The 26,930-nt window shown below is 42.7% G+C and overlaps 1 long non-coding RNA gene across 5 annotated transcripts in view; it reads right to left on the minus strand.

The window, feature by feature from the left end:
- LOC111559754 overlaps positions 1-26,930 on the minus strand; it is a 496,575-nt gene that overhangs the window by 115,757 nt on the left and 353,888 nt on the right. For all 5 annotated transcript variants that reach the window (XR_006595058.1, XR_006595059.1, XR_006595060.1 and 2 more), the window contains exons 9-10: positions 22,706-22,861; positions 21,999-22,056 (exon numbers count right to left, since the gene is read on the minus strand). This is a non-coding gene — a long non-coding RNA (uncharacterized LOC111559754). The remainder of the gene's footprint in view (positions 1-21,998; positions 22,057-22,705; positions 22,862-26,930) is intronic.

Raw genomic sequence — 26,930 nt, forward strand, 5'->3', positions numbered from 1 at the left:
CAAGAAAAGTGGGCAGTGTGGTCTATCGCTTAGATAACCTGCTGGCATGTTCCCTGCCAGAAATTTCTATCGTGTAACAAGAATGATAACAGGTGGGAAGAGGAAGAAGAGAGGGAAGCCTTTGATTCTCTCTCCAAGTTCACCCCTCCCCCCAACACCCCCGAGTCTCTTTTTTCTGTTGCCAGATAAGTCCACACCTTGGGTCCTGTGCCTGAACTGCTCTCCCCTCCAGCCCTTGTGTGACTTACGTCCTCGTTTATTCAAATCTCCGATCAAATATCACCTCTTCCAAGGGGCTTCTCCAATGATCTCATCCAGAATGGCAGCTCTACCACCTTTCACTTCCTAAAACTGTTTATTTATTTTTTCTCTAAAGCACTTATCACTATCTGACACAAAGATCGATTGACTGAAGTTTCTTTGTCTTCCTGTACCTGTGCCAGAACATGAGGTAAGGACTTTGTTCAGTTCGTGAAGCCCTGCATTCTCGGAGCCTACACTAGCTCCTAGGAAAGAGGGGCTACTCCATAAATATTAACCTCATTAGCGTGTCAATGAACGAATGAGCCAATGAATGAAGAAAAGAGTAATGGAGAAAGAAAAAGAGGAGGGTAGGGGAATAAAATATTTTAGGGTCTCTAATTAAAGGAGAAAAATGGAGTATAAAAACCAAACATATATTAGAAAAATCTCGGGGCGCCTGGGTGGCGCAGTCAGTTAAGCGTCCGACTTCAGCCAGGTCACGATCTCGCGGTCCGTGAGTTCGAGCCCCGCATCGGGCTCTGGGCTGATGGCTCGGAGCCTGGAGCCTGTTTCCGATTCTGTGACTCCCTCTCTCTCTGCCCCTTCCCCGTTCACGCTCTGTCTCTGTCCCAAAAATAAATAAACGTTGAAAAAAAAATTAAAAAAAAGAAAAATCTGTGTGCCTTACCGTTAAAGTTGACCTCTTTGGTCTGTTTCATTCACTCACTTATTCCTCTGATAAATATTTATCATCTGAACAACCAGGTCACCTTCGGACGTGACCAGAGAAAGCCGGATCTTAAAGGTGAAGACCCAAAGAGGGGATAGTTAGATCAAAGGAAAAGATCCACAATAGGAACCTATAGAGAACTTTCACACATCAGGCATGTCTGAGTGCAGCTGGGGTGGGAAACGCTTTGTTTCCATGAATCAAAACCTACAATATATTTTCAGATGCAAGAAACAGAGGAAGGGACGGCCATACCACAGCGGCTTATGTCAAGTAATATTAAGTCTTGGGATGGTATAGACACTGTGGGACACAGGAGGGTAGTTCCTCAAAAATTCAAAATAGAATTAACATACGACCCAGCAATTCCACTTCTGGGTATGTGTATACCCCCCAAAATTGAAAATTGAGTCTCAGAGAGATGTTTGTACACCCATGTTCACGGCGGCATTACTCACGATACTAACATGTCCAAGCAACCCCAGTGTCCACTGATGGACGAATAGATAAGCAAAATGTGGTATATCCATGCAATGGAATATTATTCAGCCTTGAAAAGGAAGGAGACTCTGCAACATGCTATGACACCAATGACACCTGAGGACGTTTTGCCAAATGAAATAAGCTGGTCACAAAGAGACAAATACCATAGATTTCTCCTGTATGAGATCCTTAGAGTAACCAAATTCACAAATACGGAAGTAGAATGGCGGTTGCCAGGGGCTGGAAAGTGGGAAATTAGTGTTTCATGAGTACGGCGTTTGTTTCACAGATGAAAAGAGCTCTGGAGATGGATGGTGTTGGGTGGATGGTTGCACATCGTGAATGTATTTCATACCGCTGAACTATACTTAAAATGGTTAAGATGGTAAATTTCACCAAAATATGTGTATTTGGCCATAATAAAAAATTTGAAAAAATAACGTCCTGTCTGGTGCTGCCGCTTTACCGATTGATGTGAACCAATTTCTTGGAATATTCTATTCCCGTCCTTGTGTGCAGCTTGAGACCTCATGGTTACGAGGTGGCCATTGCCCTTCCGGGAGAGGTGACATCCAAAATATTCAACAAATGGCACAGGTCTGGAGACCCCTGCTGGCCCAGGCTTTCTCCTTTTGGAACCATAGGGAGGTCCAGTGGGCTTGGGCAATGCACTAGACCAAGGCAGGGGCATGTGGGGACTTAGGAAAGTTGCCATTTACCAACATGGAGTATTTCATGGGAATACTTCATGGGAGTATTTCAGCATCGGCACAGCTGTATCACCGTATCTGTGATAGCAGACAAATATCAGTCCTGCCCCTGGAAATCAGGCAGAAGGAGGAGGAATGCAGAAGGGCACGAGGCCCTCTTTTAGCAGGGCTTTGTGGTTTTCTCATTTGGGAAGGCACATTCTCCCTAGAGACGAATACCCAACTCTCAATGGGCAAAAATGAGCCACGTGACCACCACCACCAACCGCAAGGGGCAAATATTTGAGTTTTCCAAACCTCTGTAATCAAGGCAGGCAAGGGAAAAGGGAACTGTAAATGAAATCTGGAAAACCAAGTCCCAATTTCTGCCGCAGTTTACCATTATAGCTCGGGAAGAACACCAGAAAGGGCCAATTCATCTATCCTAGAGCTGGACAAATTGAGAAGGAGGATTTCAGAAAGCCAAAAGCCCAACTTGAAGTAATGCATTATATTTTCAACACTGAATGTTTGACAATACATTTCACAGCTCATTTCCTGCTACTTGTGAACGCTAGTAAACACTCAGAGAGCGAATTCACATTTTTCATGTCAAATATCCTTACAGAGCTCCCCTCCTCCAGCTTGTCACCAGTTAAACAGACCCTATGAGGACAGTCAGTTCACACTATAATCTTTTGCGACACTAAACCTTAATCTGTCTTACAACTTCTATTGTTTTCCACTAAAAGGTTATTCCAGAAATATTTTATAGTGCACATTCATTCTCTTGGCCAAGAATAAATTGTATGATCAGAGACGCTCTAACCAATGCTGAGTCTCCCTTCCCGGCCCAAATTTAAGAATTTCATGCGGATTACTCATTGCCATCTATCTAGCTAATTCAGTGTCATTATTTTTCTTGGGTCTAGGCAGAATTTACCCTTCCCTGAAATGAGCTTATCTCGTAGTAAGATATTGGAGGAAGAAGGACTGAACTGGTGGTGGTGAACTCACTGAGGTCCACGCATCCATTCCCAGGCCCGGGATTAAGAGGCTGTCAATACCTTCCATTAGAGGCTGAAATCTGGGTTTTAAAAAAAGGATCGCAACATGCTACTTAATTTTTTTATATCATGTCACTGACTTTGCAAAACATGGCCTTCTCTAAATATTTGGTTTTCCTTTAATTCTATCCCCCAACACCCTCAGCCTGCTCCCAGCCTGAATCTTGCTGACTACCCAGGTCACAGTTGATGTGTCTCTTGCCTTTCTCTGTCCCCAAGACTGAGAAAGGAACTTGAACTGCCTAGCCCTCTACTCACGTTTCTAACCTCCTACCAAGTACGCATCACAATGCATGTGAAATGCTGTCCAAAACTAATAGGATACCAGCCACATGCGTAATTTGGAATTTTTTAATAGTAGCCATGTTTATTTAAAAAAAAGTAAAAAGAAACAGACAAGCCTAATTTTAATAATATATTTTATTTAACCAAATATGCCCCAAATACAGTAGTTCCCCCCCGCCCTCATCTGTGGGGGATACTTTCCAAGATTCCCAGTGGATGCCTGAAACCATGAATAGCACTGAACCCTCTATATACTATGTTTTCATACCCATGAGGCAGTTTATTTCATTAATTAGGCACACTAAAGAGATTAACAATAATCGATCATAAAAGAGAACAATTATAATATACTGTAGTAAAAGTTATGTGAATGTGGTCTCTCTCCCTCTCCGTCTCTCTCAATATCTTACTGTACTGTACTCACCCTTCCTGTGATGAAATGTGATGATAAAATGCCTACATGAGGAGACAAAGTGAGGTAAGTGACGTAGGCATGTGCCAGAGCGTCAGGCTCACTGACCTTTTGACGCTAGTCAGAAGGGGGATCGTCTGCTTCAGGACCACAGTTGACTATGGGTAACAGAAACCACGGAAAGCAAAACCATGGATAAGGGGGGACTACTGTACTATCATTTCGACATGCAATCAATATAAAAATATTAGTGGGATATTATACAGCCTTTATGTAAATTCCATGTGCGTTTCAGACTTATGGCACCACTCAGTTCAGACCAACCATGTTTCAAGTGATCTATGGTCACATGTGGCTAAGGATTTCTATGCTGAATGGTACTTTCTACGGTATTTAAATTTGTATGTCCATGTGTGTTTCCTTCACGTTGCGCTCAAGAGTGGGGATTACATTTATCTCTCACCATTGTACCCCTAGTGCCAAGCACATAGTGGAAACCTAATAAATGTGTGATGAAAAATAATTGAACAATCTCATCTCCGCCACTATTTAACTGTGTGACTTTGGGCTAGTTGATTTCTCTGGAGCTCCTACCTTATTAAAGAGGAGGATGTCATATTCCATGATTGCCAAGGTCCCCATAAATGGGAACATTCTAGGTCACTTAATTCAGTACCCGCTCCCCCCCCCGCCCCGACTTAAAGCATCTAAACATATTCCCTTAATTCTCATGAACAGTGTTTTAATGCCAGGACCCACCCAAATTTACCATGCTCCACTTTTCCACATTTTCCCAATTGGTCCTTGGATCTTAGAGACATTTAGGATTGTGATGCTGTTCCCCTTTAAAAATAGTGTTCAGTGTTTTTCTTTGATTATGAAATAAAATACCTTCATAAGATAGAAAATGTGTACAATAAAGAAAAGTACGCAACAAATTGCTTGTGTAGCTACTGCACAGAGATAAACACAGTTAACATTTCTGTGTCTCCCCTTCTGGTGTATTTTCTCTATTTATGAGTAACAGTATGTGTATAAATACACATTTGGCTCTCCCTTTAGCAAAATGGGGGTCATGATGTGTCCTCTTGTTTCAAGTTACCCTTTGTTATTTAACAATATTTGAGGAACACACCCTCAAGTTATCAAAGGTTATCTTGCTGGATACAACATACAGCATCGTTAAGACCACACGAAGCACCACCTTGAGGACATGAAGGAGCAAGCCAAGTGGATATCTGGGAGAAGATTGTTCCCAGCAGAGGAGATAGTAAGCGCAAAATCTCAGAGGTAGGAACAAGTCCCACATGACAGCGTGACTGAAGATGAACGCGCAAGGCAGAAAAAGGCAGAAAATGAGGTTGGGGCGATTATGCAGTGACTGTGGGATCTGAGGGGTGAGGGAAGCCACTGTAGGGTTTTCCGTGTCCCAAGTGGTGGTGGTGGGGTGGGAGGGTGGTACTGTTCTCTCATAGACAGAGACCAGGGATGCTGCTAGATATTTCGCAATGTCACGAACGGCCCCTAACAACGAAGGACTATCTGTGCCCGAGTGACAATAGTGTTGAGGTCGAGAAATCTGGCTCTGTAGGAAGACAAGAACAGTAATCAGAAGACCAGACTAAGAAATTGTTGAAAAGAAAAATCTAGGCTTGGGGTGGGGTGCTTTGGACCCAGATGGGCGTGGTAGAGGTGCAGATCAGTAGGCAGATTCTGTCCAGACTCTGAAGATGGGGAGTTGCCATGGTTTGGTGATGGACATGCATGGAGAAAGAGGGGAGGGCCAGGGCTGATGCCAGGGCTCGGGGCCTAAGCAGCTGGCAAGATGGAATTTCCATGAAGCAAGATTGGGGAAGAGCTCAAAAGGAGGTTGCGGAAGAAGGTTAGGAGCCTGGGTGGTAGAGATTTTAGAGACAGACTCAAGAGGACTTGAACGTGAGAAGAAGAGAAGAAAGATCAGTGGGGAATGACCTCAAGTATATGGGCTGTGCCATGGGGCAGATAGTAGAGTCATGAATGGAGACAAGGACCGGGTTTTGTCTGTTCCTTGAAGATGGTGGGTTTGGCTTTGGTCATACTTAGTCAGGGCACATCCAAAGGAAGGACAACATCTATTCCATAACCCTCACCTGTCTCTTTGAGCATCAATTAAAGTCATGGAGGAAAACCATATTGAAAAGTTAAAGTCTCTTACATACAAAAGTTATCTTCAAAGTTGTATCAGTTAATACGGCTTTGAGTTCCTCTAGCCAATTTCCTGGGAAGCCATAATGTATGTCCTGTCACATTCTGCCCTTCAAGATTCTGATGAGAGTTGACTCTCTGCCATCAGGTAAAAATGCATATTTACTTAGGGTGTTTGAAAATTAAGTTTACAGCAATCGAACTTCCCTTTATTTGGCTTCAGAGCACATTAACATTCTGTGAACTACATGTTAAGAACATTTTAAGGGTTATTTTTACATCAGTAAAAGGCTTTTGGAGCCAGAGAGCACACAGAACGTTTCATTCTCAAGCAAGACCAACCCTAGGTATAATGCGGAGACAATTTTCTTGTAAGTGGTTGATAGAGCTTATTATTAATTTTCATTGAGTCATACTAATAACACCATACTAGTCAGTCTTCATGTTCCTCATTCCCTCTAATTCTTTCAGAATCCTAGGAGGTATGTTCTGTTATTTCCTGCATTTTGCAAATAAAAAAAAAATGAAGCTCAGAGAAAGGAATCAACATACTTGGGGACCACTGGGGAGAATAAAGTCACAACACAGGTAACAGATGGACGATGAAGAGATTTTAGAGGTCATTTGTTCACCTGACTCTCCACTTTACAGATGAGCCAAAGGATGCCCACAAGGCTAGCCATACATGACTTCTATCATCACAAGTCAGAAGAGGCCTCCAGCGCCAGAGGCATAAGATAGAACTTGGTGTCCTTGGAATCCATAAGCAGCTTTCTACCAAAGGACATTCATGGAAGGAAGGGAAAGTCAGTCAAATAATGAGGCTGGAGGGTCTGGAAGATCCCAGATAAGTACACCATGTAAGGCCTACCTTCAATGGCCTAGACTTCATCCTTCACCCCAGTATCTCAAAGCATGTTCTGCCCACACTAGTTCCTTGGGAATTTGCCAAGTGTTCCTTGAATGTGTACAGTGGTTATGAAGATTCAGAAATCCCGGGAACCCCAGAGCTTGGACCGCTGCGCACATCGGGACTCTCAAGGATTTGGTGGAACACACAACAGTTCCCCAGACACACCTGCCCAACGAATCTGTGTCCTCCCACAATGTAGGCGGAACCAACAGCCCAGAGAACACCAGTTCCAGAAATGCTGCCGCGGGGGGCAGTTTTAAATGATTTGAAATGGGGAGTGAGAAATGATGACAGTCACTTTTAGAAAATAGAATTTGGCATAAAAATCTGATTTTTTGTCAGCAGTTTCCTTTTTTTTTTTTTTTTTTTCTGGGTTGCTGTACTGTTTCACACCTGCTATTTGTGGAAGGTGTCTGATAAGAGGTTGTGTGAAACGGTGGGGGAAGCTTCTCCTCCTGTTCTCCTCTTGCAAAGTTTCAGACATTCCTGTTGAAGTCTGTTGGTCTGCCGGTTTGTTTTCCCAATAGAGAGACGCCAAAGTAGACTCGCACTCACTTCTGGAATCCACTCACTGAGGGCTCCATCACACATGGACCGCACTCTGCTTCCCTTCCTCTGCAGGACCTCAGCGCCTGGGACACGGAAGTGGTCTCCTGTGCCCCACACTGGAAGGGAACGTCTATACTTCTATAACACTTGGCACGCCCTTTTTACTCCCACCTCTCTTCCTTCTGTCCCCTGGCAATGTAACGTTGCTAAACTGCTTAACCTCACGGTTGACAAATGTGGGCACGCCAATGAAGAACCATGACTTGACATCTCCATGTATCCGGCATCTGGCACAGAGCTGCCCTGAACTTTATTTACCCAATGTCTATTTTTGTGGTGGTTTTTTTGTTTGTTTGTTTTTAATTTTAGCTTTGATGAACTATGATCGACCTATAAAAATGGTAAGAGGGGCGCCTGGGTGGCTCAGTCAGTTAAGCGTCTGCCTTCAGGTCAGGTCATGATCTCACGGTTAGTGGGTTCAAGCCCATCAGGCTCTGTGCTGACAGTGTAGACCCTGCTTCCAATCTTCTGTCTCCCTCTCTCTCTGCCCCTCCCCCACTTGCTCTCTCTCTGAAAAATAAGATAAACATTTTTTAAAAGTTTATTAAGGGGCGCCTGGGTGGCGCAGTCGGTTAAGCGTCCGACTTCAGCCAGGTCCCGATCTCACGGTCCGTGAGTTCGAGCCCCACGTCGGGCTCTGGGCTGATGGCTCAGAGCCTGGAGCCTGTTTCCGATTCTGTGTCTCCCTCTCTCTCTGCCCCTCCCCCGTTCATGCTCTGTCTCTCTCTGTCTCAAAAATAAAATAAAACGTTGAAAAAAAAATTTTTTTTTAAATAAAAATAAAAAATAAAAAATAAAAATGGTAAGATATTTAAAGTGTACATTACGGAGATTTGGTACACGTGTACATTGTAGAAGGATTCCCCACATCTAGTGAATTAACACACCCGTCACCTCACATCCTTATCTTTGGGTCTCTGGGAGAGGACACTGAAATTCTCCTCTCTCAACAAAGTTTAATTACACAACAAGAGTGTTATCAGCTATAGTGACCATGCTTTACATTAGATCCTCAGACCTTAGTCATCTTAGAGCTGAATGTTGGTGCCCTTTTACCAACCTCCCCTGATTTCCCCTACCCCTTAGCCTTTGGCAACCATTTTTCTACCCTATTTCTATTTCTAGGAGTTTGACTTTGTGTTTGTTTGTTTGTTTGTTTAAAGATTCCACATATAACTGATACCACCCAGTATTTGTCTTCCTCTGTCTGGCGTATTTCACTTAGCATAAAGCACTCAAGGTTCATCCACGTTGTCACTAATGACGAGATTTCCTTCTTTCTCATGGTTGAATAACATTCCATGGTATATATACACCGTGGCTTCTTTATCCACTCATCCATGGAAGACACAGGTTGTTTCCATACCTCAACTCTTGTGAATAATGCTGCAATAAACACGGGACTGCAAATATCTCCTCAATATGCTGTTTTCATTTCCTTTGGCTATATACTCACAAGTGGGGATTGCTGGACCATAGGGTAGTTCTATGTTCAGTTCTCTGAGGAACCTCCATACTGTTTTCCATAGTGGCTGCACCAATTTCCATCCCCACCAACAGTGCCCGAGGGTTCCCCTCTCTCCACATTCCTCATCGACACTTGTTATTTCTTGTCTTTTTGATGATAGCCATTCCAACGGGTGTGAGACAATATCTCATTATGGTTTTGATTTGCATTTTCCTAATGATTACTAACGTTGAGCACCTTTTCATGTTCCTGTTGGCCTCCAACGACTCTTTTTGATCGTCTATTACGTGCCAGGTATTTTGATCAGTCTGGGTATCTACTAATGAATAAAGCTGACAAAGTAACGGTCCCATGGAAATCAGAGTTGAGTGGAGAGAGAAGTAACAAGCAATGAATGAAACATCATATGATGACAAACTCGGACTAGTGCTGTAAAGGAACTAAACAGGACACAGAAGGGGGTTGATAATAAGAAGTCTGACTTTATTTTTTTTTTAATTTTTTTTCAATGTTTTTTATTTATTTTTGGGACAGAGAGAGACAGAGCATGAACGGGGGAGGGGCAGAGAGAGAGGGAGACACAGAATCGGAAACAGGCTCCAGGCTCCGAGCCATCAGCCCAGACCTGACGTGGGGCTCGAACTCACGGACCGCAAGATCGTGACCTGGCTGAAGTCGGACGCTTAACCGACTGCGCCACCCAGGCGCCCCAGTCTGACTTTATTTTTGATGTTAGGCCACTGACAGCTTTGAAGCTCCACGATTCTGCCCTCCTCCATTTCTCCCTACCCCACAAAAGCTTGGGATCTCCCTCACTGGGCATAGGCAGGAAGTCCAAACTATGTAAACCCAATCCTGCCCCTAATCACCATAACATCCTACGCCGGTCCCCCCATCTGCTTGCAAGGCTCTGCTGTTCTCCCCCAAAACCTCACTGTGTGATCAATAACCCTTTCCATAATGTGTCACAGGTGCACCTGTGTGCCATGACCAGTCTCTTTATCTGAATCAAATTATGGGTGGCAGTTTCAGCCATTCTGTGAGATGACCACGACGGGATTGTTACATGGATAACATAGTCCCAACTAATATACTATACTCTACTGTAATACGATATAATAACAATGTAATACAATACATACAATATATTATATTTATAAATCAGTGGTTTTAATTTGCCCATCCCTCTTACTGTGATGGAATAACTTTTTAAAGAGTTCCAAAAATAAATCTTAGGTAGACTTGACATATATAGATTCGTATTTATTATATAAAAGCAATATATTCCATATGGAATCTATATCCCATCATATATTATTATTCCATATATACCAAAATCTTCCATATATTGCCTTTGAATATTCAGACAGTATATTCAACTTTGTTCAAACTAGGGTCAGCTCTTCAGATAAATAGGCTGCGTGGTCTGGCATGCAGTTTCTCACAGCCCCAAACTCCTACCCCAGGGATACCCACCATTAGACTCACTGTCAAGGACTTTCTGAAGTCATCTGTGGTTTGTATGTATATATGTATGTATTTGGAAATCATTTGTGTTTTAATCATGGGAAGGCATCAAATGTCCTACAGAAAGGGCAATCCTGAGGAAAACTATGTTAGGAACAGTGACATCTGGAAAGAACATTCTACCTGGTGTTAGAAAGCCTGGACCAGGGCGCCTGAGTGGCTCAGTCAGTTAAGCATCCAACTTTGGCTCAGATCATGATCTCACGGTTCATGATTTGGAAACCCTCATCGGGCTTTGTGCTGACAGCTCAGAGCCCGGAGCCTGCTTTGGATTCTGTGTCTCCCTCTCTCTCTGCCCTTCCCCCACTCACACTCAGCGTCTCTCTCTCTCTCTCTCTCTCTCTCAAAAATAAACATTAATTTTTTTTAATTAAAGAAAGAAAGAAAGAAAGAAAGAAAGAAAGAAAGAAAGAAAGAAAGAAAGAAAGCAAGCAAGCCGGCAAGCAAGCCTGGACCGAGGTCCAAGCTCTACTGGCTTCAACCTGTGAGGCTATGAACACTGTGAGGTTATGTTTCTCATGTTCAAAAATTGTGATTTTCTTCTCAGTTTCTTTTCACTTCTGTTTTAGCCTGCCTCATCTGATTGAATGTAAAATGTGTGTGATCCTGAAAGATCCGATAGGGAAACAAACTATCTCTTTTGTAATCATTACCTAATGTCCCATCAACAACCAAGTTTTCCTGAGGGGTGAGGCAGACAGGTTAGGAGAGTGTCAGTTGGGGCGTAGGGCTCATGCTGTCAACGGGGCAGGAATTTTGGACTGAGAGACCCAGGGGCCAATGCCTGGCTTTGCCAATTCCTCCTTTTCTTTAGGCATAAAACAGGGATTGTTTTTTAAGTTTATTTATTTATTTTGAGATAGAGGGAGAGAGAATCCCAAGGAGGCTCTGCATGGAAAGTGCCCAAACATGGGGCTCGAACTCATGAACCGTGAGATCATGACCTGAGCTGAAACCAAGAGTCAGATGCTCAACCAACTGAGCTACCAGGTGCCCAAATAGGGATCTTAATAGTAACTCCCTGATAGCCTTGCGGCAAGCATTAGGTGAGATATTTCAAGAAAAGCTCTGAGTAAACATTCAGTAAATCTTAACTCTCATTATTATTAGCATTTTTATAATCATTTTGATACTTTCTAGAAGGACGGGGAGACATGAGGGAAGTTTCCAGAAGCAGTCTCTAAAACTAACTGTGCCAGTTTTCCCCAGATCTGACTATCATCCTAACACTCAAAGGTCTCCATGGTAATTTAAAAATGAACCTTGAGAGGGAGGGAGAAAAGTTATTTCAAAATATTTTCTATGGAGTAGTGATAGGAGTGTGCAAGGAAAGATTTACTTGAAGGATATTGTTGACGCTTTTTGTAATTTATTTTTAAACTAGGATAAAGCACTTAGCTAAGCAGAAAAGGACTCTCAACGCCAGATATTTGAGTAGTAACTGTGGCGGAGCGGTTATACACACGATATACAGTCGCTTCATAGTCATGGACTCTTTCCTTGAACAGACTGACGTGTTGCTCGCATAATGGACGTGCTGCATACAAAGAGCACCAGGCACTGTTATTTCTCCCACCCTCGCACCTCAAAACAGGGCATCCGAAGTGTAGGTGAACACAGACCATTTAGGAAAGAGCTGGTCCGACCCAGTAGTGAAAGTAGCCATTTTGGCAACAGCGAGAGAGGGGTTACTCAGGTGACAGGAGACAATGAGGCTAAAATGTGAATGTAAGATTTCCCCAGTTGTCAACCTGTCAGCATAGGAAATAAAGAAAAATTACAAACACAGTCCCAACCTTTTTGATGCTCGTCTCTTCAGATTCAGTTTAAAAAAAAAAAAAAAAAAAAAAAGCCTTCTGTCCCATCAGTTGAACTAAAGTAAAGCAACTGAGTTAGGAAGGTTTCCTCTGTTTTTGTTTTGTTTTGTTTTCCTTCTGGTTTTATTACGTCTATATCAGGGATTAGCCCATTATGGCCTGTGGGCCAAATCAAGCCTGTTTTTTATAAATCAGGTTTTGGGAACACACCTGTGCTCATTCTTTTATGTGTTGTCCACACCTGCTTTTGTGCGGCCATGGCGGACTTGAACGGTCGTGCCGAGAACTTAAGACTAACAAAGCCTAACGTGTTTCCATCTGGCCCTTCACAGAGAATGTTCACTGGCCCCCGATCTGTTGTCATAGGACGATCAAGGTCATTCCCTTTTCTTTGTATGAAGTCCTTACCTGACATAATGGTGCCTCCGGAATAAGTCTAAATTGTAAGCATGGTCGGAAAGATCTACAAACTACCGTCTCTCTACCAAGTTCACTTCATCATCCCTCTCCCACCCCTTAATGCTTTCTACTCCAGACACACGAGACTTCCAGTTCCTCTGAGAAACCTTCACTCCTGTCCCTTTGTATATGTTCTTTCTTCTACCTAGAACATTCTTCCCCACCTTCCCTCACTTTCTTTACCAAGGTTGCTATGTTTGTTTTGTTTTGTTTTGTTTTTGTTTTCTTGGCTGGCAAGGTCTTAAATTGCTCTATTCCCTCTATTTATTCAGGTATGAGTTCTGCTTGACCCTCTCTTGCAGATTGAACGTTCCTTGAGTGGTGATTGTGGAGCTGTGGATTCATTTTTGGTGAGACTTGGGAGCGGAAGCATTTGGGCAGCTGCTCTTGTGAGCACAGACACCCCATATTTTCCCCTGCTGCTCTGAATCAAGTGCCTCCATTTTCTGCTCTCGGCTGCATGTAGAGACCTCCCTGGCTGCTGCCTGGTTCAAAATGGCGGGCTGTACGAGTCAACCATTCTGGCCTGGCATGCCAGTGAATTATCTTTCACTCTCCCACCTCTGCCTTTCCCATCTCGGGGCATGGAGCATTCTAATGGAAATCCAGTACCAAGAACAGACTATTTCTTATCCTTAAGTGAGATTACATAGTCCCTTTCTTAAAAAAAAAAAAAAGTTTTCTACCATTTCTAGAAATTTAATGCAGAAAGATAGGGCCTGTAGCATTTCCTCAGCCTGTCAACTTGAAAGAGAAGATATTGTTTATCATGTCTTTCCTGCTAGACTATAACCTCCACAAAGGTGTGAACCACCACATCCGTCCTTTATGCCATTGTAGAATTGGCAGCTATTACAAAATCTAAAAGATGGCAGGTGCTCAATAAATATTTATTGAGTGAAAAAAAAGGAGAGTGGCAGATTATTGGTACCTTGTGTTCATTATCAGAAGAATCAGCCACCCACAACACGACTGAGCCTAGAGCCCAGTTTTACAAGATCAGGAAGGAGCAAAGATTCTTAACCAAAATCTCCTTATGCTTTCAATTCCCATCCATGTCTATCTTTGTTGTAACAGGAAGAGGGTCTCTGGCTTTTAACAGGTGTTCAAGTACCAGTAAGCAATTGAATGACGATCTTCAGGTAAAATCATAAGGGAAGTAAAGGTATAGTCATGTCCCCCATTCATGACTTTCCCATGACTTTGTAGTAGTGTGAATATCCTTATGTTGATCCCGTTTCAATCAGTGACAAACCAACTCAACTCTCCCCAAGATACACATTGAAGCCCCAAGGAAGCATGTTAATATTGACAACACTATTTCCCCCCATCCTCACAACCACCCTTCAAAACTTGTCTTGTATTCCATTCTCTTGAGCCTCTGTTCTCAGCTAAATAATCCTCTAACACTAATCTCATGTTTTCCTAGATCGTGAATCAGTGTTGCAACACTGGATGATATCTAGGCAGTAAATTTGTGGATGCAATTTCCCTTAAAAGGAACACATTTATATGATGACAAAATGCATAACCAGCCGTATCACTGGAGCATCAACCCCTTAAGGTATGGCTTCAAATTCAAGTAAGTTTATTTGACTTTAAATGGCCGTAGAAGAAACTTAGACAAAAGTATTGAGGGACGGCTAGTATAAGAGGCATGTGGATACAGGGAAAAAAAATTGGAAAGTAGTTTTCAAAGGACTGGAGCCTTGGAAATACCTCACTAATCATGTTGCCATAATGAAATGATCTCACCACTTAATGCCATACACTTCCCAACTACAAAGTAATATTTTTTCTCTGGGACGTTTCTAGAGTCCTTGTTTTATCCAAAATATATGACTCTGTCCCATGCAACAGTCAGAGCAAATTCAGATGAGCAGCATTTGCCCCTCTGCAGATGGTATTTTTTTTTTTCTCTGCAACCTCTTGACTGGCCCGAGGCTGGTATCTTTTCCCAAAATGCCAGGCTCGGGTATAAATCAGCGGGGCTATAAAAGGTCATCAAGTTGTATCACCTCCCTTCATGCATATTTAAAACCCATCCAGGACACACGATTATCCATTTTCTTCTGAAAGAGCTATGGGTATCGAGATAGGCCCTCTCCCTTGTCATTTCTGTGGTTTTTCAGGACATGCTACCGACCCAACATCTCTGGTGGCACGGGGAAAGGCACTTTATCCCGTGCTAATGAGTGTAAGTTTGTTCTGACAAACCCATATCCTCTTACATGATCTTTTTCATGTTTAGCAAAGCCAAATACTTTAAAAAAGGGGAAAAAAAGCACTCAGCTTGACTCCAGCTTCAGCTTCAATGTGTAAAGAGGTTGGAAATCACCATCCCCACCCTTATGGCAAGAAAGAAATGGACAACCAACCAATGTTTTGGACCCATCAGGGAACTGCCTTCACAGGACAAACCTACCACCATAAAATCTGCAGAGACAGGCAAATGCAGAGTCAAAGACGAGACCTGCTTACCCCCCAAGCAAAAGCTGTGGGGGCCCCAAACTGGTAGGAAACCTTAAATGGTACTTTTGATGACTTGCCAGAGGCTGAGTATAGAGGGTGAGACATCGTGGGGTTCCAGCCTTAGCGGGAAGGCCACACTGTCATGGGCTTTACTTCTAAGAACCAAATCAAGATGTCTCCTGGCCCTGGCAGGGGGAGGAGAACAACAATCACTGTGAAACAAGCCCAGGAAGTCCTTCATGACAACGGCTTTCTCTCCAGGAGAAAAGATTTGCCAGAACCCTGTCCCAGCAAGGGATGGGGAATCCCTCCGGCTTGAGCCTGCTCCAGCCCGCTGACAAAATTGGAATGATTTGAGTGACAAAGTGAGTCAAGTAATATTGGATTATAACCCCAAGGATAAAATAATATCCATTCTGATAAATACATGATTGGGTGGATTAGTATACACATACATACCCACATCCACACATTCATGGGGAAGAATTAACCTGCCTGGAGTGCAGAACAACTCCAACTCACTTAAGTAGATAGATACTCTGCCCTCAAGGAGGTAAAGCAAAGCTCCTCACTCCTTGGGCACGGGCTACGCAGAGCAACTTCTCTCCGAAGAATACAGTATGGAAAGCGGGGAGGGAAGAACTTTGGAGCCAAGAAACCTGGCCAACACTACCTCGGCCAAGGGTGCAAGGTTAACATCAGTGGCATTAAGTCAGGCCGGTGGTGCGTACCCTTGACTTGAGATAAATGTAGCACTTCACCTCCGTGGCTCTTCCTCCCCCGCACACAAAACACGTCTCATCCCGAGAAAAACATTAAACAAATCCCAACGGGAGGACATTCTGCAAAGTTACCCAACCCGTCTTTCTCGAAACTGCCAGGGTTATCGACAGCAAGCCAAGTCTGAGAAACTGTCACAGCTAAGAGAAACCGAAGGAGACACGGCAATGAGGTGTAACATGGAATCCCAGCTAGGATTCTGGAGTAGAGAAGGACATTGGGTAAAAAACGAAACAAAACAAAAACAAAACAAAACAAGGGAACCTGAATAAGCTGGATAAACTAACAAAACTACAGTATTGTAGTTAACAATACTGTATCAATAACGGTTCATTAATTGTGACAAATATACTAATGTAAGATGATAAGAAGAGAAACTGGTGTGGGGTCTATATGGGAACACTCTGTACTATCTTTACAATTTTTCCAGAAAAGTTAATTTTATTCTAAAATTAAAAAGCTTATTTATTTATTTATTTATTTTTTAAATTTTTTAACGTTTATTTTTGAGACAGAGAGAGACAGAGCATGAACAGGGGAGGGTCAGAGAGAGGGAGACACAGAATCCGAAACAGGCTCCAGGCTCTGAGCTGTCAGCACAGAGCCCGACGCGGGGCTCGAACTCACGGACCGCGAGATCATGACCTGAGCGAAGTCGGCTGCTTAACCGACTGAGCCACCCAGCCGCCCCAAAAGCTTATTTAAAAAAAAAACACAACACTCCCTTTACCCTAGAATCAGCAGCCAATATCTGATAAAAGCAAGTGTCTTATAGTACCAGGCACAACTGGACTTATCATATCCTACCTCATTGCCCATTTTCTGGTTCTTTCTGCAGACTCCAGCTCCTGACCCTAGTTCTGTCTTTTGTTTATGGTTCAAGGAAGGAGGCCCCTAGGACACATACAAGATTCTACTTCGTCTATATTTGGGGATGTCTGGTCTGATGCCTCCCCCCACCTCTCCATCAGAATTCTGTGCGGAAGAAGACACTTAAAATGATTATTAGCACAGTGAGGTGCAGCGTATCTGATTTATTAAGGCTCCAAGTCCAGTAATCCTTCCGAAATGCAGTTTTCCAGTCGAAGCTGTGTTGGGGAGCATGGACATTAGAGGGCCGACTCTCCCAACCCTCAAAAAAAATTGCTGAGGGAAAGGAAGAAAGGAGGGTGGGGGTGGAGGGGAAGGGGATGGGAGTGGGGAAACCAGTTTCCCTTAAGGCAAGGCTGGTAGTTTCCATGATGGTGTTCTGTGCCCATTTATACTTTGGACATTCTCAACAAAACATAAAAGCCTAAACATGTTTCTTTAGGGCAGAACTTCTCAGATCTTTTGATATGCTGATACAAGGAATATCTAATATGGAGATATAGAAGGCAACCAGTTCCTAAACTTATTTAATTATGGATTTTTTTGTTGGTGGAGGTGGGGCGACATACCTATTAGCATCATGAGGTTTAACAAAAGAGAGTTTCAAAAGCACTGTCTTAGAGGCATAAATGACCCTGTGTCCCAGTTACAATATCATCACCAAATATTTGAATGTAAGTCACGTGTAAGACCATGGCACAGGCGTAAGCCTGCTTCTCAGGAGCTACGGAAGTGGATTCTCCCGCCTTGCTCCAATTCCTCCCATGAAGGGTAGATATTCTAAGGGTCAGGTCAGGCAAAGCCGGTGCACAAATTACTTAGTTGTCTTTACTTCATCACAGAAGTCAGCTGGAGATAGAAAAGGTGCAGTTAAATCCCCAAAAGCACCTTCCTGTCCATTGCTTCAGTTTTCCTAATGCTTCTTGGCCCTTTCCTGTCCAACGTGCAGCTGGCCTCCAATGTACCCTGGCTCCTCTACTCAGTTCTGTAGCTCATTTGCAAGTGGATGTTCCAATATTTACGTCCAAAGCTTAGAGAGGGGACCCACGGCCCGTGAAAGCAGACGTGCTTAAGTAGACTGCTGCGAAGCCTCACCGCGACTGACACCTTTGCTCTCTCGGCTTAGTCAGGGACCAGCTGTACTTCTGATGCCCTTAAGGGCTGTGAACGTAAGACGGCAAATGTTCTGTGATGCACCATCTTTCTGCTTGGCCTTCCTCCCCTCGCGCCACCCCCAACCATTTCCAAGGGCTTCGTTTTACTTACATTTACTAAGTTCACTCAATTTGTGCTTCCTAACGGACATTGGAAACTTTGTCTAACAAAGCGATTTCCCTTTTGATTGACAATACATTCTCAATACTATCTAGGCACAAGAGAGAATAGAAATACTTCTCTATATTAATAATATAGGGAAATCTAAGGCAGAATCTAGACGTAAACTAATAAATTACTATTTTAGTGCGTGCCCTTTAAACCCTTTAAAATAAATTGGATTGGAATCTCGTCTTTTAGGACAATAATTATTATTTTCCTCCATTGTGCAGAAGGAAGGGAGTCTACAAAAAGTCTCTGAGACTTGCCAGTGTGATCCAGCTGTTTTAGGCTTAGGTCATTGAACATCAAAAATGGCTGCCTCCCCAAAACAGTGACTTCAACAAATTGTGCTGGGAAAACTGGATGGCTACCTGTACGAAGATGAAATTGAAAGAAGAAACTAGACCACTTTCTTACACCATACACAAAAATAAAATGGATCAGAGACCTAAATGTGAGACCTGAAATCATAACATTTCTAGAAGAAAACATAGACAGTAATATCTTTGACATCAGCTGTAGACACATCTTTCTAGATGTGTCTTCTTTAGCAAGGGATACAAAAGCAAATTTAAACTATTGGGATTACAACAAAATAAAAATCATTGCCCTGTGAAGGAAGCCATCAACAAAACCAAAAAGACAACCTTCTGAATGAGAAGATACCTGTAAATCACATATCTGATAAAGCGTTAATATTCAAAATCTGTAAAGAACTTATACAACTCAACACCAAAAAACCAAATAATCCATTTGAAAAGGGGGCACAAGACACGAATAGACACTTTTCCAAAGAAGACATCCAGATGGCCAACAGACACATGAAAGGATGCTCAACATCACTCATCATGGGGAAATGCAAATCCAAACAACGAGATACTACCTCACACCTGTCAGAATGGCTATTAGCAAAAAGACAAGAAACGACAAGTGTTGGTAAGGACGTGGAGAAAAAGGAACCCCGTGTGCTACTGGTGGGAATGCAAGCTGGTGTGGCCACTGTGGGAAACATTATGGAAGTTCCTCAAAAAAATTCAAAATAGAACCATATGATCCAGTAATGTCACTACTGGATATTTATCCAAATAAAACAAAAACACTAATTCAAAAAAATACATGCACTCCTATTTTTATTGCAGCCGTATTTATAATAGCCAATATATGGAAGCAACCCAAGTGTCCATCAATAGACAAATGGATAAGGCAGATAGTGTGTGTGTGCGCGTGTGCGCGTGTATACTAACACGCGCGCACACACACAATGAAATATTACTCCGCCATGAAAGAGAATGAAACCTTGCCATTTGCAACAACATGGATGGATCTAGAGGCTTTGGTGCTAAGTGAAATCAGTCCATCAGAGAGAGACAAATTATTATTTGATGTCACTCATTTAATACTCATGTATTAACAGTGCACTTTTGATGAGCACTGAGTCATGTTTAGAACTGTTGAATCATATTGCACACCTGAAACTAACATACCAGTATATGTTCATTATACCTAAACTTTAAAATTAAATAACATTTTTTTTTAAATAGCTGCCTCCCTATAGGTGCTTTTGTATGCCTCTCTGGGGGTTCTGGCAAACAGCATGCTTCATAGAACAGCACCTTTCAAACTGGGTGGGGACAATTAACACATATTTTGTGGTTCTTTTTTAAAGGAATACATACTATTTTTCCCCTTCCCTTCCCCCATGGGCATTGAGGAGGGCACCTGTTGGAGTGAGCACTGGGTGTTGTATGTAAGTGATGAATCATGGGAACCTACCCCCAAAACCAAGAGCACACGTTTATAGACACTGTATGCTAGCTAACTTGATGATCAATTGTATATAAAATAAATAAATAAGAAAATGCATTCAGCTTTAAATGAGAAACATAAATGAGGGAATGCATAAATATCTAAACACTGACACCACGATCACTTTATTACTCTCTGATTTCCAGTGTTCTCAAAGTATGTTGCTGCTTCTTGGGACTGATTTCTAAGTGACATGCAGGTGACCCCTGCAAAATTACAGCACTTCCCTGATTTACTAACGCACATTCAGAGGATTTCTGGCGTCGATTTTCTATGCCCATCAGATCTTCTGGACTACTATCCTCTGAGACTTTGGTTCGTGGCCTGCTGCGGAAGGGCTCAAAAGACAGCACATTCTGGAGTTCTGATTTCAGTCCAATGGGAAGGATGTGGTAAAGAAATCTTTTCTTTTTCTTTTTTAGTCTCTTCTATGCCCATGATGGGGCTCGAACTCACGACCCCGAGCTCAAGAGTCGCATGCTCTGCCGACTGAGCCAGCCAGGCTCTCCTGCAATCATTGCTGCTAAGATGTTTCAGGCGTATTAAATAAGCATACTGATGAACTCCCGTTTTGTCTGAACGGGGCTTGTCATGGTAAACGGATTTCAGTGTCTGTGCATCAGGAAGAACCGAGCTTTCTCAGGATGATTTTAAGAATTAATTATTGGGGCGCCTGGGTGGCGCAGTCGGTTGAGCGTCCGACTTCAGCTCAGGTCACGATCTTGCGGTCCGTGAGTTCGAGCCCCGCGTCGGGCTCTGGGCTGATGGCTCAGAGCCTGGAGCCTGCTTCCGATTCTGTGTCTCCTTCTCTCTCTGCCCCTCCCCCATTCATGCTCTGTCTCTCTCTGTCTCAAAAATAAATAAAAATGTTAAAAAAAAAAAATTAAAAAAAAAAAAAAAAAAAAAAAAAAAGAATTAATTATTTAGGTTTTGTTTCTACTTCATAATCTCTACAGATTAGTGCATTAGTGCAGATTTGCAAATGTGTCTAATTATCGTTCTTGGTAACACCAAGCATCACATTCTTCAATGTGTTCATTCCAATCTGTGGGAAGGATTGCTGGGCTAGGGCCTCTGTAGGTAAGAAAAAACTTCGTAGGGCCAATTTACTAATAAAACTTGGCATGATGCTTGCTGCAAAGATGCTTCCTGTCAAGGGCTTAATCAGGGAGAATAATCTTGCTCACTGTTGCATCCGGGAAAGTCATTCCATGTGACTTCAGGGACTACTCTCTGGTTAATTCAAGAGCTAAGCTGAAAGAGAACCCTTCTAGAAAAGTACTCGAAGGGCTGGGGACTGCTTATTTAGGTTGCTTTTCACTAGTTCCACATCAGTGAAACTTCAAGGCAGAATTATAGGAACTGTTCTAGATTGAAGTTTTAGGGGGAGCTGGCTGATCATCTTCAACCTCTCCACATCATCTACACATAGCCCTGACCAGTTCAAACTTCAGCCTGAAGGCATAGAGCAGCTGCTGCTGTATGGACGCTCAATACTTAATGTGTGGTACTCAGACCAGTAGCATTGGAATCACCTGAAAGCTTGTTAGAAAAACACAATCTCAAACCTCATCCCAGACATACGGAATCAGAATCTACATTTGAACAAGATCTCCATGTTACCATAAGCACGTTAAAACTTGAAAAGCACTAGTTTGGAGCATTTACCCCAAGAGATGTCCAAGAAGATTCACTGGGGAATATAAACAATGTAAGAATGTATTTATCTTTGTAAGCTAGTATAACCTCTATTTTGTGAATTTTAGTAATGTGTGTAATATTGTAGAGTAGAACATGAATTAGCCTTATAAATAACACATATTGGCTCCACATGCTCAAAATTTGCTATTATAATCAAAATGCTTACCTTGTACTAGTCTTCCCTGGAGCGTGGTCTGCAGACTACCTTCCTTCATGAGGATCGTCTGAAGGGTGCAAATCAACCATTTAGATCCCTGGGCTCCAGCTGGACTCACTGAAACTATCTCTGTGGGGTGGGCATCAAAAATCACATTCCAGGGGTCCCTGGGGGTTCAGTTGGTTAAGCATCCGACTTCGGCTCAGGTCATGATCTCATGGTTCGTGAGTTCAGTTTGAGCCCCACATTGGGGAGTGAAGCGCCTTCTTGGGATTCTCTCTGCCTCTTACTCTCTGCCCCTCCCCCATTCATGCTCACTCTCAAATTCAAAAAAAAAAAACTTTAAAAACAAAAACAAAAAATAAAGTTTGAAACAAAATCGCATTCCAAGCAATTTTCACTGACAATTCTACTCTGTACTAAAATTTGAGAACCATCATGTTAGACCTCCGTTGGAATGTGATGTTAGACGATGTTTATTTGCTCCCCAAACTTAATTACCACATCCATTGTTTTTTACTTCACCTGACACCCCACCACCAAGGTTTTAAGTATCTTTTTATGACACTTATATCATTTGTATATCTTTATATTGTGTCATTAAGCCATTTAATAAAAAATACTGCTACTACGATCTTAGAATATGTTTTAGGCTCTTTAGATATATGTCATCAACAACAACAACAACAAAAACCCACAAGAATATCTCTACATACCTTCTTTCTCTAGAATTAGTTGATATCAGCGTTTGTGAACTTTCCTTCCATCCTCCAAGACTGACAGAGACGATAGCCAAGACCGATAGGAACTCAGAAACCAACAGTGGTCAGGAGGTTGTTCACACAGGTATCATTTATTAACATTCTTCTCCACTGTAGTGAGAGACCACGTGTGGATTCTACAGGTGTCTTAAATTTGAAGTTAACTCTAACCCCATCCCTTATTTGCAGGGAGGCCCAAGAAATAATTTTAGCCAAAGTCACATACCCCTCAACACACTCCTGATTTTTTCATTTGTTTCCCACAGAATTTACATTTTTTGAAATCTTTATTCATTTTGAGACGGGGGGTAGGGGCAGAGAGGGGGAGACACAGAATCTGAAGCAGGATCCAGACTCCAAGCTGTCGGCCTACAGCCCAACACAAGGCTCGAACTCACGGACCATGAGATCATGACCCCAGCCGAAGTTGGACGCTTACCCACTGAGCCACCCAGGTGTACCTATTTCCCACCAAATTTAACGAGCATGCATACCGTAAGCCAACTCTTCATGTGCTCCCACTGTGCACTGGACGCACACAGATAAGTAAGGTGCATTGAAGTGCGGTATGAAAGTCACATAACCAGTTAAATATGTTACAATGTGTAAAATGAAAATAAAATGAATTTAAGGCAAAAACCTATGGGAATAGTCAATGAGAGAGGAATTCCTTCTTTCTCGGCAAGGTTGCGGGACGGGGGAGGGGAAGGAAGGCCACCCGGCACTTGCTAGGCTAAGCTTGAAGGATGAATGGAATTTCACTGGTAAAGAAAGGAGGGATGGAACAGAAAGGAAATTCATTATTTCTAGCGACTCCTGCTGCTTCTCATATCTGTTTTACATAGTTTTCATATCATGCAGTATGCGTGGGCTCATTCTATTGCCGTCATCATTAACATCTCCCTCAACAATATTGTTAGTTTCTTACTATGTACCTTGCACACATCCTCCTATATGTATTTTCTAGTTTGACCCTCAAAACCACCCTTGGATTATGTTCTATCATCACCCCTATTTTACAGATGGGGAAAGAGAGGAACAGAAGGGTAGGTAACTTGCCCAAGGTCACACAGCCCGTAAGACACATGATGGGATTCAGACCTATGTATATGGACTCGTGATGTCTCTCAAAATGACTTGTGCTTCCTGAATCACTGGCCCCGTTAACGAGACACACATCTATTGGCAGAGCCAAGGGCCATGGTTGTGACACCAGTCCCTGAACGAACTCTTCGGGTGAAGTTAATTCCATGAACAGCTGCCCCTCGTTGACCAGGTTGAAGCGCTCTTCAGAAAGGCGGCTTGTGCTGTATCATTTTTGTTCCTGAACAAGGTGATTTGTTGTAATGCTGCCAATTGCCTAGCAATCAACCGCCAGCTCTGGAAATAAACCCTGCTATTGTTTGGAGAGCAGTAAAAGGGGAGCCCTTGATGGCTGAGAGTTGACAGGAAAACGTGGATCCACCACCGTCTAAATCCAACCTATGTGAAGTTAATCGTCCTTGTGGTGCCTGGATGTTGACCCATCTGGGCTGCGAATTTGGTCCCTGTCCAATGCACTCCTCGGATTATGGATCTGTGTCTCCAGGACTGTGAATATGGTCCTTTTCCCCGGCACTAAATTTCTCCTAAAATTTATTTTCCAAAACATTATTTTTAATGTTAAACAACCCCAAAATGCATTTTTCATGTTTATTGCCAGTGCATAAAATTACAATGCTGTGAACATTTTTAGCAGCATACCAATATCATGATCCATAATTTAAAAGGTGACTTTAGTACGGCAATAAATTTCACGAGACACGGAACCCTCTGCCGAAAGTATACAAATTAGGGGCCAGCCATTCAGCCAGCATTTAGGGGGATGTGGTTAATTGCTATGTTTCCGCCATTAGAGAAAACTGTGGGAGCGACCATTGCTTGCTCCATGGTAGACCTACAGGAATAATGAGGCACGGGCTCTGCAAACCCTCCTTTAGGAAGATGGCCGTGACATTCAGTACATGCAGCAAGAGTGCGGAAATCAGGGTAAGAGACATATGCCTTCACAGATTTCCCCCATTAAAAAAAAAATCAGCAAACGTACACAGACACACACCCAGACTCTGTTGCATTTACCAGAAGGTGAATGCTGTGTGTCGGAAATGGGGCTATTAGCTCTCGCTGGCTGAGTTTCACAGTTTGAAATTAATTTTTTTTCTGTATTTTCGCCCTCCTGAGGTCCTGACCAATTGCCACTTTGTCGGTGAGCTTTTTTAATTTTCAAGGAAGGTAGGTGGTGTGTGAAACAAATCAATTGCTCCTTCAGAAACCACATCTGTATGGCTTCCTCACTTGAGCTTCTGCCAAGCTGGAGGCAACTCAGATTTTTTTTTTTTCTCCGAGAGGTACGAGGCCCAATTAGGAAGCCAAGTGAATATGGAAACTGTTTCATCAGGCAAAGAAAGTGCACAAATATCACTTTCTTAGCAGAGGGTGGCCACTGATGGAGGCTGGGGTAAGATTCTGGAGGATGAGCCGCGTGCCTTGCAAATGGACACCGAGGTCCCTCGTTCCCTCTGCGTGATCACACGAAGGGGCTCGGTGATGGCAGAAAGGTAATTATCAAGTGCAAGGCTCTAATGAAGCCAAGGAAATTAGCACAACCTTACAAGTTGCAGGACCCAAGCCATGTGATATGCCCACGCAGCCGCGCACACACGTGCCTGCCCCAGATTATGTGTTTAAGAAGACTCCCCACATTGGCATCATTACTCTATTTAGGCTAATGACGCCTGAGATAATCAGAGCTATCACTGCTCTGAAAATGATAAGTACCATATAGAAAGGCCCCCCGGGGAAATTTGGCCTGTTAAGGCTTTTCAGGTCTGATGGATTTTTTTAATCTATCTGCCAGACTGCTTTGAAAGCTAAATAGATGCCCATCAACAGGCTGTCAATGGTCAACAACTTCACATATTTTGCTTGTGTTGACATTTTTGTTTCAATGTAATGGGTTGTTTGCCAGATGGCTGCTGTCCTCATTAGGGTCTCTTAGCACATCAAGTGAGTATTCTTTGGGCTGATTTATGTACAAAATTGGGTGGCCCTTTGTTTCTATTCTCTTTTAAAAGATCTGAATTAATTCATGGGTGTTTTAAGGGATATCTGTCCATGGCTATCAGGAATGTGTATGAATAAGCATACATGATGGGCATTGGCAATAGCTTCTCGTCTACTTAGCTGAGAGTAGAAACTGTGCTGCATCATTTCCCATAAAAATATAAATTCAGGAAAGTTGAACAGTAGTTAGGACATTATGTAGCTGATGGCAATTGGAAGTTCAAACTCCTTAGAAATACTGCCTCAAGTACTTTCCAGCATCATGGCTTCTGAGGGCTGTAACATTTCTCTTTAGAGTGTGACATTTGGCACTCAAACGAAAGATATTTTGCAAAGATTTAACCACTTCCTGTGGATAAGAGGCAACCAAAAATGCTTTTTCCCCATGGGACCCTCCAAAATGGGCCGCTCCCTCCTCTGCTCGCCTTCACAGCAAAATTTCTCAGTAGCGTTCTATGAGGGTTCCCTCCTTCCTTACCTCCTATGCAGTCTGTTAGGCTCTTGTAAGCCCTCTCCCCACCTACCCTTCTGTGTTCTCAACTCAACTTTCCACAGAGGCTCCCATTCCTATCACCCAATTAAAGCTGGTTTTCTTTGCTAACTCCCACCATGTTTCAGATCTATTACTCAAATCTCATGTTACTTAACACATCAGTAGCATTGCCTATGTTAATGCTCATCCCATCCACCCTCCTAAATCTCTCTTCCTATGGTTCGTGTGGCAGCCTCTGGGCATCTCCATTGTCTCCTGTCTTACTTTTTCAGTCTTTTTCTTTTTCTTTTTTTTTTTGCCAGTGTTCCATTATCTACTGACTTCACTATGCTGACTTGTTCCATGGTGTGGTTCTCAACTTGTCTACTCTTCCTTAGCTGTACTGTTTCCTTAGGCAGCTTCATCTTGTGTTATGGTTTTAAATATCATCTGTGGTCTATGACTTCCAAATTGTATCCCAAGTTTTTATTTTTTTTTCACTGAGTTCCATTCATATGTCCAGCTACATATTTGATTTTTCTATCTGGATGATATGCATCTCAATCTTTTTTTTTTTCAACGTTTATTTATTTTTGGGACAGAGAG

The sequence above is a fragment of the Felis catus genome, chromosome A3, assembly GCF_018350175.1.
Source record: "Felis catus isolate Fca126 chromosome A3, F.catus_Fca126_mat1.0, whole genome shotgun sequence".
NCBI classification, from domain to species: Eukaryota; Metazoa; Chordata; class Mammalia; order Carnivora; family Felidae; genus Felis; species Felis catus.